General features: G+C 36.4%; 2 long non-coding RNA genes across 4 annotated transcripts in view; one reads left to right on the top strand and one right to left on the bottom strand.

Moving 5' to 3' along the window:
• Positions 1-2803, bottom strand: part of LOC141520038 (uncharacterized) — a 623376-nt gene extending 620573 nt beyond the window's left edge. For both annotated transcript variants that reach the window (XR_012477520.1, XR_012477521.1), the window contains exon 1: positions 2377-2803. This is a non-coding gene — a long non-coding RNA (uncharacterized LOC141520038). The remainder of the gene's footprint in view (positions 1-2376) is intronic.
• Positions 2804-2998: 195 nt separating this feature from the next.
• LOC141521526 (uncharacterized) overlaps positions 2999-14292 on the top strand; it is a 48203-nt gene continuing 36909 nt past the window's right edge. For both annotated transcript variants that reach the window (XR_012477961.1, XR_012477962.1), the window contains exon 1: positions 2999-4262. This is a non-coding gene — a long non-coding RNA (uncharacterized LOC141521526). The remainder of the gene's footprint in view (positions 4263-14292) is intronic.

Here is a 14292-nt window from a genome sequence, read left to right as displayed (position 1 = left end):
ACAATTTCTCTGATGAAAGCAGCTTTCTTTAAAGAAGAAAAATTATATTTTGGAAATTGATGAAACACAAAACTAGACTACTGGGGGTGGGTTTATAGGTTGAAAGGATAAGAGATTGTGGGGAGAAGAGGAATAGGGGGTTGCTTTAATATAAAAATAGGCAAAATATTCACAATTACCAGCTTACGATATAAAAATGAGATACCTATTTTTTGCTTCTAGTCTTTTTCTTAATATCTTCTAATAAATTATTTTTATCCCACTTTTGATTCCCATGACCCTCTCCAGCACCTCTAGAAAATCAGCTTCTAAGTTGTATTTTGTATTATGTATTTTAAATACATAAGAAAATATCAAGGTCCATCAGGACAAGTCAGCTGCAAATACACATTTGAGAACTATTTTCTTTTGTTTTTCCTTGCTAACACTTAATTCCAAAAAAAAAAGGTGACAGTAGATCAGGCAGCTAATTAATTCTAGTGCTAAGAGATCAGAAGGTCGATTTCATGGTTTTGACACCTATAAAGGTTTAAATATCTACAAGAGTCACGTTGGTCTGTGCTACACCAGTAACCCTGGGTACTCATCATGTGCTCCGTTGTCATAAGAAGATGGAACCTGCAAGCCACTCAAACTGCATGGCTTATTGACTCTAGGTCAATAATTTCCTCTTCATCTATAAAGGATAATAGTTTTGAGAACAACAAAAGCTTTCTCTACTAAAATCTTATTCTAAATTCTGAGAACTCTATTACTTAAACAATGAGCAACCAGTGTGAAATATTTGGGGGGGGATTGGGAATAACAAAATTCATTAAAATTACATATTGAGGACATATGATGATAAAATCTTATTCAAATGGGAAATAGTTACATAGGTGAAATTTTTTTTGTTATTTTAATGGGTTATTTTTAAATTTTTTAAATGTTAACCCACAGATCTAGTGGATTAAATTTCAAAAAAATAGATTCTCAAAAATTATTTTTATTTTTAATGCTAATGTACTGATCCAGTAATATACATTTCAAAAAAAGATTCCCCCAAAACAGATCTTTTATTTTTATGTTTTTTAATTTATTTAAAAAGTAGATTTCTAAATCTACTAGATATGCCTTTGGCAAATGCTCTGTGTATCTTACTTACCATCAGGACTTGCAGGGATGACTCAAGTAGTTGCTACATCTAGGGGTCAATCTAATAAACTTATATTCACTTTCTTTGCCTTTCTTTGCTATTTCACTCTGTTCTCTCATGTGTTTTCAAATTGATATCATGTTAACTAGATAAGACCCAGTGTTGGAGAATTCCTTGTCACAAAACCTCTTATTTTGAAATTAGTTCAAAGATGCAAGAGAATTTTTCACAAGACTCTGTTAGACTCTATGAATGTTTGACTTTGGAGGCAGGCAGCTGCATCAAACCAGAGAAAGCCTGCACTGCAGCTGGCCATGGCAGTGAATTACTCCCAGGCCTATAAAAGAGCATCAGGACATTCTCTTGATGCTGGCATTCATGAAGTAAGTGCTACATAAGCCAGCCCCTGGATGTTTGTGACAGACCATATTGTGAGCAGAAAGAGAAGTTAGTTAATTCAAGTAGATGCCAGTAGAGTGACAATGAGTCAGTGTGTTATGAATGAGTAGGGGTGTTATTTGGGTGCCAATCCTTGGAAAATTTGAGGATACATTTGAGACTTGAAGTCCAGGTTTCTGGATGGTTTCCAAATATAGAAAAGAGTGAATGCTTGGGCCAGGTGAAACACCTTCTTGTTGCTGCAATAGAATAAAGATCAATAAGGGGGAAACATCCTCAAGCTGGGGATTGTGACATTGAAGCACCAGTGCCCCAGTTTTGAGTGCCAATAGTTTTTTCCCCCTTCATTTTCTTTTCTTTTTTTTTAAAGGTAAAGGGGGTTCAAGGCCACACAGCTAGGTAATTTCCCCTTCATTTTCGAAGAAGACCACAACAGGTAGGGCTGTGCTAAGTCACCAGCCTCACTTTCCCCTCCAGAGCCATCTGGGTCCAGCGGTCAACATCTCCACACTGAAAAGAGGTGCATTCGCAGAAGGGGCTGGGGAGAGCCCAGCGGACCCAGGGCCAGAGTTTGAGCACGTGGATGTGGGTCTGGGTCTGTAACCAGACTACCAGTATACCGGGGGGTGGGGGGACTGGGGGTAGAAAAGGATGCTAATTCATTACCAAGGGCAGGCAGCTGTGAACCCTCTTCTGCTGCCTCCAGCTGCTTGCCTTGAGTTTCCTCAAAATTTAAGCATGTTTTTGAAGAACTTCATGGTCATTAATGAGTTAATCAATACACTATACAGAAGCAGTAAATCAGGATTATTATGCTTTCAAAAAAAAAAGAGGAAACTAACCCTGAGCCGCATTGGCTTGTCCAAGGTCAAACGGCCAAGGTTAGAAGTCAGACTTCCTGGCTCCTCTGTCCTGTGCCCAAGAGGAAAAGCCACGGTTGCCCGGCTTCTACCCCGGGAGAGTGGGCATCTTTGCAACAAGGAGCAGATTCCAGATACGTGCTGTTAGTCCACATGGGGACTTACATCTTTCACGGACACTTAAAGGAAAAGTTCATGGCATGTACGAGGGGGGCAGTAAAGCTGTCCGTTGTGTCGGAAGAATTACTCCAGTGAGTGGTTAGCCAAAGTATCGGCCGGAAGTTTGGGGGTTTTTTTGGGGGGGGTCAGATCAAGGGGTTTCGCGCCATAAAACGGTCCGACTAGGCCGCGCCCCATCGCCCGGCTTTGCTTCCAAAGGCCCCGCTCCGGGAGCGCGAACGCGGGGCTCCGAGAGGGGCGAGAGGAGAGCCGACCCGGGAGCGCGCCTGCGCGGGCTGCGGGGCGGGGCAGCCGCGGGGAGCGCCAGCCAATCAGGCCGCTTTGCATATTCTGGGGTGTGTGTGTGGGGGGGAATAGGCGGACGAGGGATCAAATCCCAGAATGCTCCACTTGAACCGCGGAGCGCGCCGGTGGCGGGGAGCGGGAGCGGGGGAGGGGAGGCGGCCCGCGGGGGTCACGTGACCCCCGGCGCAGCACTTTTACCGAGTTGACCGGATCTCACTTCCGCCAAGTGCCTGTCCCCCCGCGCTCCCCTGCAAGGACTCGGCCAATCTCCTTTGGTAAATAGAACAATGCTTTCTATCTCTCTATTACTCCTGCAGCGGCTATATCAATAATGCAGGAAACGCGTCCGTCCGGCGCAAGGAGATGATTTTTTCTGATTTCGGTTGACAGTTATGGTAATAGTTTGGCAATCTACTCCACCATCAATGGCCGCAGATTACAGCTGTTTTTAAAAATCTTCAGCTGCTCCTGGAAACGTAGAAGATTGATTCTGTGCCCAGAGAGAGGCAGGAAGACGTGCCACAAGCCTTTAGGATGAATTAAAAAAAAAATTAACTCTTTTTTTCTGACTCTCAAAAAGCTAAGATGATATTGGAGGGAAAACACACTATATTGTGTATGGAGACAACATGATAAAAATCATTATACCTTTGCCTCTTTAAGCAGTTATTTTGTCCCAAAGGAGGGAAGATTTTCTAGGAAGCAAGGGGACTTTGAAATCTTTTAGACATCTTTTTTTTCCCTTTGAAAAATTTCCCAAATTATGCCTCATTTTGAATAAATTTACAACAAAAATGCCAAAAAAAATACTTCAGTCTGTTTATAAATACAACTCGGGTTATTGATGGCAGTACAATAATTAAAAACATATATTTGTGTCTATCTCCCTTCATGATTATATAATTATGGAAATATATTTGAAATATATAAGTACCTATATCAATTAATTAATTCACAGTTTATTTCCATGAATGAAAATGAGTAAGGAACCAGGAGGAAAGCTTTTTTTGTTGTTTGGCTTTTTTTTTAAATTAAGGAACTTAATTCAGGAATTTAACGTGTGATATTCCAAAACTGCAGTACATACATGGCTACCTGAACTTGAAATAAGCAATTTTTCAAATTTATACTCCACCTGACACCCGCCCCCAACCCTGGAGAATTTTTCTGGCATTTTTCTTTTATGAAAATGATAGTGCTGATCTTGCTCAAGGTCTGTGACATTGGCATGTTGCCAGCCATTGTTATCCAGAAACAAAAAAAAAAGCAATGATGGCTGTAAGTTAGCCCGAAACACTCAAAAGGTGCTAGTTGTCTCCCCCTTCCTGGTTATAGGGCAAAACCATTTGAAACATCAGTAGTAAGGGAAGGTGGTTTGTACTACTCACAGTCTTCAAATTCAGGTAAGTTCATTTTTCTTGTGAACTCTTCACCTAGGCCCCAATTAGTATCCTATTAACCTCCTTAAATATGGAATTGCTAAGATCTTAGAATACTCCAAAATGGTCTATTAGCTACCCCATTTCCTGGCTCCATCAGATGAAAATGCCAAAGTAGGTCACTCAAGAGAATTACCTTGATTAATTTCAGCTATCTGTACACGGACCATGATGTCATCCAAGAAAAAGGTGATTTAAATTTGACAGGCTAATTCTGTGAGAGATTAAACAAGGATGTTTGAGCATATACAATTTAAAGTTTAGGATGATTTTATGAGATAAATATTCCAAACATTAAAAATTAATTTCCAAATGGTGAACTTCTTAAAAGTAATATTAAATTCATGTACCTTTAAAGCCTACAGAAAAAGAAAATATTATGCTGTCACATATAAACTTCCAAACTTATCTGTGTGACCTTGGGCAAGTTACATCTCCTTTACGGGTCTCAGTTTTCTTATCTGAAAAAAATGACTTATATTGGATCTTAAAGGAGCCTTCTTCCAGTTCTAAAATTCTATGATCTTATGACTTATTAGCACCACCCCCTGCCCTCTAACCTAGACACATACACAAAAATACAGCTGCTTTTAGAAACCTGGAACACCCTATTGACATAACATGATAACTCTGAAAATGACATTTTCAAAAAAGTGCCTTAACTAAGAATAGCGAGAATTTGAATTTTGAAAAGTTACATTGCAAAATACAATGCCCTTTGTTATTTTTGTGTAATGGTGATTTAAATATAAAGATTTTAAATATAAGGAACTTCCTCGTACTTTTATTTATCAAAACATAGTGTGATTTCTGTAGGTTAAGTAGGGGTGAAAAACTTTATGAAGCACTATCAGGAATCAGAAAGGTTCAAGTCCTTCCTACCTCTAATGCATACTGATTGCATCAACAGGGACAAGTCAATTAAACTGCCTTTGTTCTGGGAAGGAAAAGCAAGGAAAACTAGTAAGAAACAACAGTACCAGCAACAGTCTTTGTATTACAACAGACAGTGGAGGCAAGAAGACATTGGTTCAAATTTTCCCACCAACACTTACTGACTAGTTCATTTGCCTGGTGCTAGAAGGAACTAACCCTTTTAGTCCAAATCTCTCAATTCACAAATGAGGAAACCAAAATTAGTTAAAAGGAAGGTTAAGTAGCTTAGTTAATATCACAAGGTGAAAAAGTATGAGAGGCAGGATTAGTAGAAAGAGATTCCTACCTTGAAATTCTTCCTGTCACAGTAAAATCATATATTCATATCAACTGTCAACTCCAAAATAGAGAGGAGGATTATTAGCAATTTAGAACACAGCAGCAGGTCAAACCAACTCACACCCTATATTCACACACACACACACACACACACACACATATCCATTCCTTAGTATAGATTTTATGAGTTTCATAGTTGTTCATCATCATCATCATCATCATCATCATCATCATCATCCATTTCCCGTTCCCAGCTCGATAGACTTTCTGGAACTCACACTCTGCTAACATTCACTTCAAGAATCCAGATATTCCTCTACCATGAAGGGGGAAGAATTTAAAATGTAAAATCTGCATATTTGTAATGAATACACAGATATGTAATATATAAGCAAAGATGTAGAATATAGACTTTTATTGGCAACCATATTGGAATGTGAAATAGTGTATATAATCACACACAATGAATAATTTTTACACATGAAAAGCCTTTTTTTCCCTGCTACCATCTTCCAGACATTAAATTTTTTTACTCTTTCAATGTACAGGTGTCCTTTCCAAATTTGGACAGTGGAACATGTTTTCAATTCTAATTAGAAACCAAAGAAATAATGAATGATCTCTGAGCTATAAAGGTTCTATTTTGAAAATTCATAACTGTTTATTAGCTTTTGGACTAATGCATGGTATATATAATCTATATTTATTAAATCTGTCGGGGGTACTGATTATTATTTCCTTTTAGAATGATTAAATTTTCATTAGACATCAAACAAAAACCAAAAATAAGGCCCCAGTCAGGAATCACTGTTAGCTCGAGAAATCAGTGGGAGGATGGCCACCTTTTAAGGGAATATATATATATATATATATATATATATATATATATATAAAATAGAAATAGCCTGCCACCATTAAAGAGATTGAAAGCTGAAGGTATGTATTTATGCCATTGAGCCAAATTTAATGTTCATAAAGACAATGAAACTTCAGTATCCCAAGCCTCTGCTTCCAAGCTTCAGGTCAGAGACAGATGACTTCACTCACAGATTTATTACTGAGGGGCAAAGCTTTGGAGTCTGTGTCAAGGTGGCCTCATCTGTCACCAGAAAAATTCTGCCATAATATTCTAACGTCAGATCCCGCCTACCCTTGATCAATCTATCAATTGACATACTTAGAAAATTATGAAGAAGTCTAGGATGCTTTGTTTCAAAATCTAAAAAACAAAGGAATGCAGGGACTTAATTTAGGCAGAGATCCTTTGCTGTAGGGTTTTTTTTGTTTTTCCTTTTCTATATCTGTACCATAGTATTCTTGGTCACAAACTATGTTATAATGTATTTTTGACAGTTTAATATATTTGGTCACTTCAATCTAATGTAAAATTAAGTTCAATTTTATAAGAAAAGAATTCAGAATCAAAGATAAGAGAACTGGGCCTTTTCATGACTTCTTAATTGCCACTTTCCTTCTCTCCCTTGTGTGCTATTTCCAAGATAGCCTATAACTGAGGGTTAAAAAAAAAATCAATGTCTCATAATATTTATCATCCATCATAGATGTGTATCATCACTGTTGGCTTTAAGAAAGTAGTAACTAGTAGTCTCAACATTAGGAAATTCAAGTTTAATATTTGTAATTTTAAAGTAGAACCATGTTATCACATGCCTTCCTACTAGTTCTCTAGGCGCCTTTGAGTTATTTTATTTGTCATCTCGCTTACCAAGGGAACTAAAAAAAAATGGCAAGAAAGAACCTGAAAATTAGAATACCTGGGTGCTTTTCTTGACTTTTGCCATACTTCCTTGGATAAGTCAGTAAAATTCATACCACCTGGGAAAAATTTCAAAAGATAGATTTTTGACTGAATAGAAAGAAAATCAAAAGCTTCCTAACAGTTACTGTTTTGCAAAAGTGGAATGGGTTATCTCAGGAGGAAATCAGGTCCCACTCACTAGAAGTCTTCAAAAAAGAGACTAGATGACCACTTTCCAGACTTACTGTAAAAGAGATTCTGGCTCAAGTTATAGTATAGATTAGATGGCCTCTGAGATTCTAGGACAGAAGCATGCATTCTAATGTATAGGATCACAGGAGCATGGGATCATAGATTTACAGGGGAAGGGGCTGTAGAGGCCATGGAGGCCAACCTTATTATTTCCCAACCTGCAGAGGTTATGTGACCTTCTCAGAGTCATGCTGCTAATAAATGTTTCTGGTTGGACTGGAAGTCTAATTATATTTCCAAACTAGGACGTTTAGATTGTAGTCTATCAGTTTCTACTACCTTTAAAAAGGGTACACAATAATCCTAATGCCAAGTCATTGGTTTCTAAACACACATTCCCTGAATTTTGGAAGAACAACCAAACCAATCATCAAAAAGTTGTTCCAATGTTTTTTTGTTATCATAAGTAACTTTTTGAATGTATTCCTTTTTGGGGGGGGGGGGGTTGCAAGGCAATGGGGTTAAGTGACTTGCCCACAGTCACACAGCTAGGCAATTATGTGTCTGAGGTCACATTTGAACTCAAGTCCTCCTGACTCCAGGGCCGGTGCTCTATCCACTGCACCACCTAGCTGCCCCTTGAATACATTCCTAACATAAAATATATACTTCATTTTATTTCAATCATTCCAACCCTGATATTTGATTTTTACTTGTCCAGAATATTCCAAAGGAAAATAGAAGATTAACCAATGGTGAACTAGAAAAAACTGATTATTCTGATCCTAGTGGCAGATTGTAGCTTCCTCCCCCTTCAACTTCTCAAGTTTGCTCTTCCCACCTTTTAACTGGCCTTACCCAGTTTTTCTATTGCTGGGTGTCAGTGCTCACTTCTCAGAGGCCAATGCTGCCCAACTCTCCTGTGGAGACATTAAGAAAGATGAATTTTCTAAAATGAGACCGACCAGTGAACTGTGATGGCAATGTAATTCCATTACTTTCAAAGGAGTTGAGTCTGTTAGACCCATTCAAGTGTAGCAATGCTATACCTTGAAAAAGGAAAAGATACAGCAGTTTGTGGTGGTAGTTTGTTTATTTGTTTCTTTTTTTTTTTCTCACCAGTGTCCAGTGTAGAACATCAAATAATGAAGAGCTTGAGTGTCAATTTAGGAAAACTGTCTGGAGGGCCAATGACAATGGCTGATGAGTGTAATTGAAAAGGACCCCTAAACTAGACAAAAACAAAATTGTTAATTCAAGTTTTTCTCCTGCCCTTGATTTGAAATAAAGTTAGGACCAATGTTTCAGCTCATAGTTGAAAAAAATATACATATGTATATGTTTGTGTTTGTGTGTGTGTATATATATATATATATATATATGTATATATATATATATACATATATATATATATATATATACATATATATATATATATATAAATGTTAGGAGATACTATTGTTTAAAAATATAGACTCTAGAATCAAAGAACCCTAGGTCCAAATTAAAATCCCAACTCTGAGATTTACTATCTTTGTGACCTTGGGTGAACCACTTCATTTTCTTGTGCCTCAGTTTCCTCATCTCTAAAATGCACCCTGAGGTTTTCCTGCTCTAGATATATTATCACAAGATCCTTTAATAAAAGTGTTTTCCTCTAAGTTGAAATTTCATAGTTTCCTTAAAGTTAAGATTCCTAGGGAAAAAGTGAGATGGGGAGAGAGCAGCAAAAATGGATATTATCACAAACTTTTAGAATGAGAAAAATTTTAAATATTTATTATATGCAAGCTGCTGTATTAAGCAATGAAAAATAAGACAAAGACAAAAACTGGAACATCCCATGCTCACAAGGAGGTTTTATGTTTTAAATGGTAATTCTTTATCACCTCCCTCCATTTTTTTTCTCTTTTGCGAGTTAATATTCAATATGAACATCTTGTTGTTTAGTCATTTCAGTTGGGTCTGACTCTGTGACCTTGTTAGGGGTTTTCTGGGTAGAGATACTGGAGTGGTTCACCATTTCCTTCTCCAACTTGTAGAAATAAGGAAAATGAAGCAATGAGGTTAAGTGACTTGCCCAGGGTCACACAGCTAGGAAGTATCCAAAGTCAGGAAGGAAGATGAGTCTTCAAGCCCAGCACTTTTATCCACTTCACCACTTAGCTACCCCATTAAGTATGACAGCAGACAGTTAATTATATCCAAGCCCCTTATTTGGATTGGCTTAATCTGTTTTTTTAAAATGCTCTAAAACTCAATCACATGAGCCCTCTAGGGATCATTTTATAACAGGAAAAGTCTCTGATTCTGGTTCAATAATATTGCTTCATTAAAACTCCTTATTGCCTCCAAAGGAGAGGAATGAACCAAAAAATTGATCTCATAGTATGTAAAGCAGTCTATTCATATTGTACATTCAAATCCCTATACAAGGCAAAACTCCTTCCCAAAAATCTCCAAGATGTAATTTAGAAATTCATAGAATCATAGATTCAGAGCTGAAAGGGACCTTAAAGGCTAGCTAGTTCAACTCCCTCATTGCACAGAATGAGGACAATGAGTTTAAATAATGTCCAAGTTTACACATTTAGTAAATATCAGAGAGAGGTATCTGAAACCACAATATCATTCATTTGATATAAATTGTTAGTTCTCTGGAATTTCCTCCTATTCCTAATTTAACAATAGAAAACTATCAACTTTTAATTAAAAATGCAAGAATATCCCAAATTTTAATGTGTAAATAATTACACTGGTATATTTATTTGGCTCCTTTGAAAGACTAAAAATAAACTGGAAGTAACTGGAAAATATAACACCTGAGTAGAAGCTAGGTAGTTACATATCCTTAAAAAAAAAAGGCAAGCCAGGGACATACTCCCAGGGGCATCACTCTGAAATGCCAACCTTTAATGATTTGGAAAGAAACACATTTCAACACTACTGTGGCATGAGTATATGAGTTGAAGTTGAACCATTAGCTGGTCTTTCTCCTAAGTACCTAAGGGGAAATTTCAAACCACTTAGGCCCACTCATGAACCCCCCAAGAGCAGAGTGTTAACAGTGCGGTCACATTGTAAGGGCCAGTTGATATAACATATTACATCACCACAACTGTACCAAGGCAGCTACTGTGGAATTAGGCTAAATTATCTGACAGCCATTGGTAGATTATACCTTACTGTTACACTGTGAGTTGAAAATGAATATCACATCAAGCATTATTGCTCTGGGAAACCATTACCACCAACCTAGGAGGGTGACCTGATTTTTTTGTTTTTGTTTTTTTTCTCTTTATCCACTGTCATTGGGGGGGGGGGTTTCTTGGGCTTCAGAAATGGCTAGACTCTCAGCAAAACTTTGTCAATGAGGATTGTTGGTTTTTTTAATTGTCCCCCCCCAAAATTGTCCCTTTCTCTGATTTGCTTAAAGAATAGTCTAACTTTGTGATAATTATTGTCTTAATATGAATTTAGTTTTTTTCTGTAGTACCTTTTAATCTGTTCTCAGGATGTTTGAAATAGTGTCACAGACTTTTAGGAGCAGGATCAAATGTTCATTAGAAAACTACTCAACTCAGTGAACATTTGAAGGGCTATACAACATTTTTCACAAGAAGATAATATTGAGTGTGCTTTGTGTCTGCCAGATAAAGATTTCTCTACTAACCTCTGTTCTATCTTCTCCTTCCCAATCTTTTCTTTACCCCTCTGATTTGCTATCCAAGTTGAAAAAAAGTGACATTGTGCAAAAAGTAAGGGTCTTTGTGTATACTTTGCTCCAAAGTAAAAGGAAAGTCTCCCTCATATGAGAAACTGCCACAAGTATATGATTCCAAGAGCCATATTCCAATAGATAAAAATAGTCAAAAAAAAGTTTTCAAGAGAAATGTACACTATCATAACAGCCACCTGAAATGTTACTCCAAATTACTGACAATGAGAGAAATGCAAATTAAGACCCTTCTGAGGTTCCATGTCTTACTCAGAAAATAATCAGATTATAAAAACTGAGAAGCCAGTGTTACAGAAGATATATAGAAGCTAGGCAGCTGATATATTATTGGTAGAGTTGTGAGTTGATCCTAAATATTCTGGAAAATAATTTAGAGTTATTCAAGGAGAGTTGCCAAACTATTCATATTCCTTGACCAGTGGTATGAGTCAATTATTAAGTATTTTCTCCTTATTAGGTACATGCTGCTTATTATGAGCTATATACTTCCCAAAGAAGTAAATGACAGATTCTTCTATATAACAAATTGTTCATAGCAGTGTTCATTGTGGTAGCAATGCACTGGAAATAAAATAGTTGGTCTTTGGAAAATAGCTAAACTATGGTACATAAAAGTAAAGGAATACAACTATATAATAAGAATTAAAAACTCTAAGAAATTCAAGAAAACAGAAAGTTTTGTATGAAGTAATTCAGAGTGAAGAAATAAACCAAGAGAATAATATGCACAATAACTACAGGATAGTAATAGCTAACATTTATATAGAGTCTACTGTGTGCCAGTATGTTAAACACTTTATAATTATTATCTCATTTGATCCTCACAGCAACTCTGGAGGGTAGGTCATAATTACCCACTCTCCATTTGAGAAATAAGGAAACTAAGGAAAACAGGGTCACATAGCTAATAAGTGTGAGGTTCAGTGCCTTATCTACTAGACTACCCAAGTGCTTCTTAAAAAAAAAGAAAAAAGAAAAAGAAATTTTATAAGAAGAAAGTAAGGTTCGTGGTAGGGAGGCAAGACTAACTTGTCAAATTATTTTCAGAATTAAAATATCATATTGGTTTTAAGCCACATGAACTTAGGGTCTAGGAGAATGATATGCTAACTTAAAAAGGAGAAGGTTCTTTCCTGGGCCAAAGATATGCCTAGGAAGATTATAACACAGCTATTAAAAAAAAAAAAAAAGCTTTGCCTCTGTATAATAATGGCAATCAGAATTATTGAGATAGCCAACTTTCATGTATGAAGGAATCTGAAAAATCACTGAAAGATCTTTGAATATCAAATCTCTCATTCTAGAGATCAGAAAAATAAATGTTCATAGAAATTGCAAGATTTATCCAAGTTCCCACACTAAGTAGATGGATCAATTTTTTGCATATATTGGGGAGCCCTACTTAAAAATGTGTCTTATCATAGGTATTAATTACTAATCATCAAAGTGGGCTTTGATATAGAAGAGAAATGTATATATCCTATTCTTTTATGCCTTCAGCATCATAACTTAAATTATTAATATTGTTTGTTTTTATTAACCAAACTCAATAACAGTAGGACAACTCAAAGGAAAGATTAAATATCAAATAATCACCTCTCTCCCATCTCTGCCCTAGGGAATTAAAGACATTCAGCGTGTCTTCTTATTCCCCAAGAATGATGATATCTGATTTTTTTTAAAATATGTGCAAAAAAGAAATAGATCCTCTTACAAATTAAAAGCATACTATAAAAGTGACATTAATCCATGTGACAACTAACTTCTCTAGGATCTTACTGCCTACCGAGACATTTTATTTGGAAAATGTGATGACTATGCTGACTCATTTTGAGCTGCTAAACATGAACTAAAATTCTATAGAGTCTTTTTAAAAGAACATTAAAAAAATGTACCTGTGCTTGATTTCCAAAGTCAATACCAAGAGTCAAAAGAATAGAGATCAAAGAAATGAAACAGTGATTAGTGTACTTGGTCAAGTTAGTTGCCAGTCAGTACCCAGAATTTACTATCTAACTTCCTAGTCATAATAGCAGGCATTTATATAGCTCTCTGTACTTATAAATTGATTTATATGTAATGCCTCATTTGATCCTCACAACAATTCTGATAGAGATAGGTGATGAAGGTATCACCATCTACATTTTGGAAGCAGAAAACAGAGGTACAGACTACTGACTTTAATTCATCTTTAAAAATAAGATAATTGAACTAAAAACTCTTAGATACCTTCCAACTCTAAATCTGTAATTTTAAGATCAGACAGCAAGTAAGAGGTAGGACTATGCCTCTAAAAACTAAATCCAAGCAAATAATGATAACAATTATGATGATGACTACAGCTGAATTTGTAGGGGAACTAGGTGGTGAGTGTGCAGAGTACCAGGCTTAGAGTCAGGAAGATTTCAGTCTAAGATACTTACTAGTCCTGATGAGTAAAATGAGCTGGAGAAGGAAATGACAAACTGCTCCAGTGATTTTGCCAAGGAAATGAGAGTCAGACATAACTGAAAAACAAAGAATAGCAATAACAATAAAATTTGCTAAGAGGTTTACAAATATCTCATTTTCTCCCAATAATCCTAGGAAGTAGATGCTATTTTTATATAAATTTTACCAATAAGGAAGGCAAACAAATATCAAATGACTTGCCCAGGATCATATAGTTTTTAAGGGTTCATGACAGATTTGAAATCAGATCTTCTGTCTCTAGGTCCATACTCTAATTATTGTACCATCTATCTGCTTTTTTGAAAAGGAACCCTAGAGAAGTCCCCTAACTCAACCTCTATCAGGACAAGAATCTTTTTGACAACAATGTAAGAAAAAAGGTCAACCAATATTTTCTGGAAAATGTCCAGGGAGGTAAAATACATTACCTCTTGAAACAGCACATTCAACTTTGGAGTAACTAAAACAGGGCTCTAAAATAACTGTCGTGACTAGTTATAATTATGAATAGGAAAGTTTAATGCTTACATTCCTCTAAATTTATATCACTGCCTACAAGAATAAGCAGTACTTAGAGACCAGTTGGTGGTAATTGTTATTCTGAGTCCTCCTTTCCTTCAAGATAACTAAGCATTTGG

This window comes from Macrotis lagotis, chromosome 4, assembly GCF_037893015.1.
Source record: "Macrotis lagotis isolate mMagLag1 chromosome 4, bilby.v1.9.chrom.fasta, whole genome shotgun sequence".
Classification (NCBI taxonomy): Eukaryota; Metazoa; Chordata; class Mammalia; order Peramelemorphia; family Peramelidae; genus Macrotis; species Macrotis lagotis.
The sequence above is the reverse complement of the archived record's forward strand: the minus strand, read 5'-3'. Positions and strand labels throughout refer to the sequence as shown.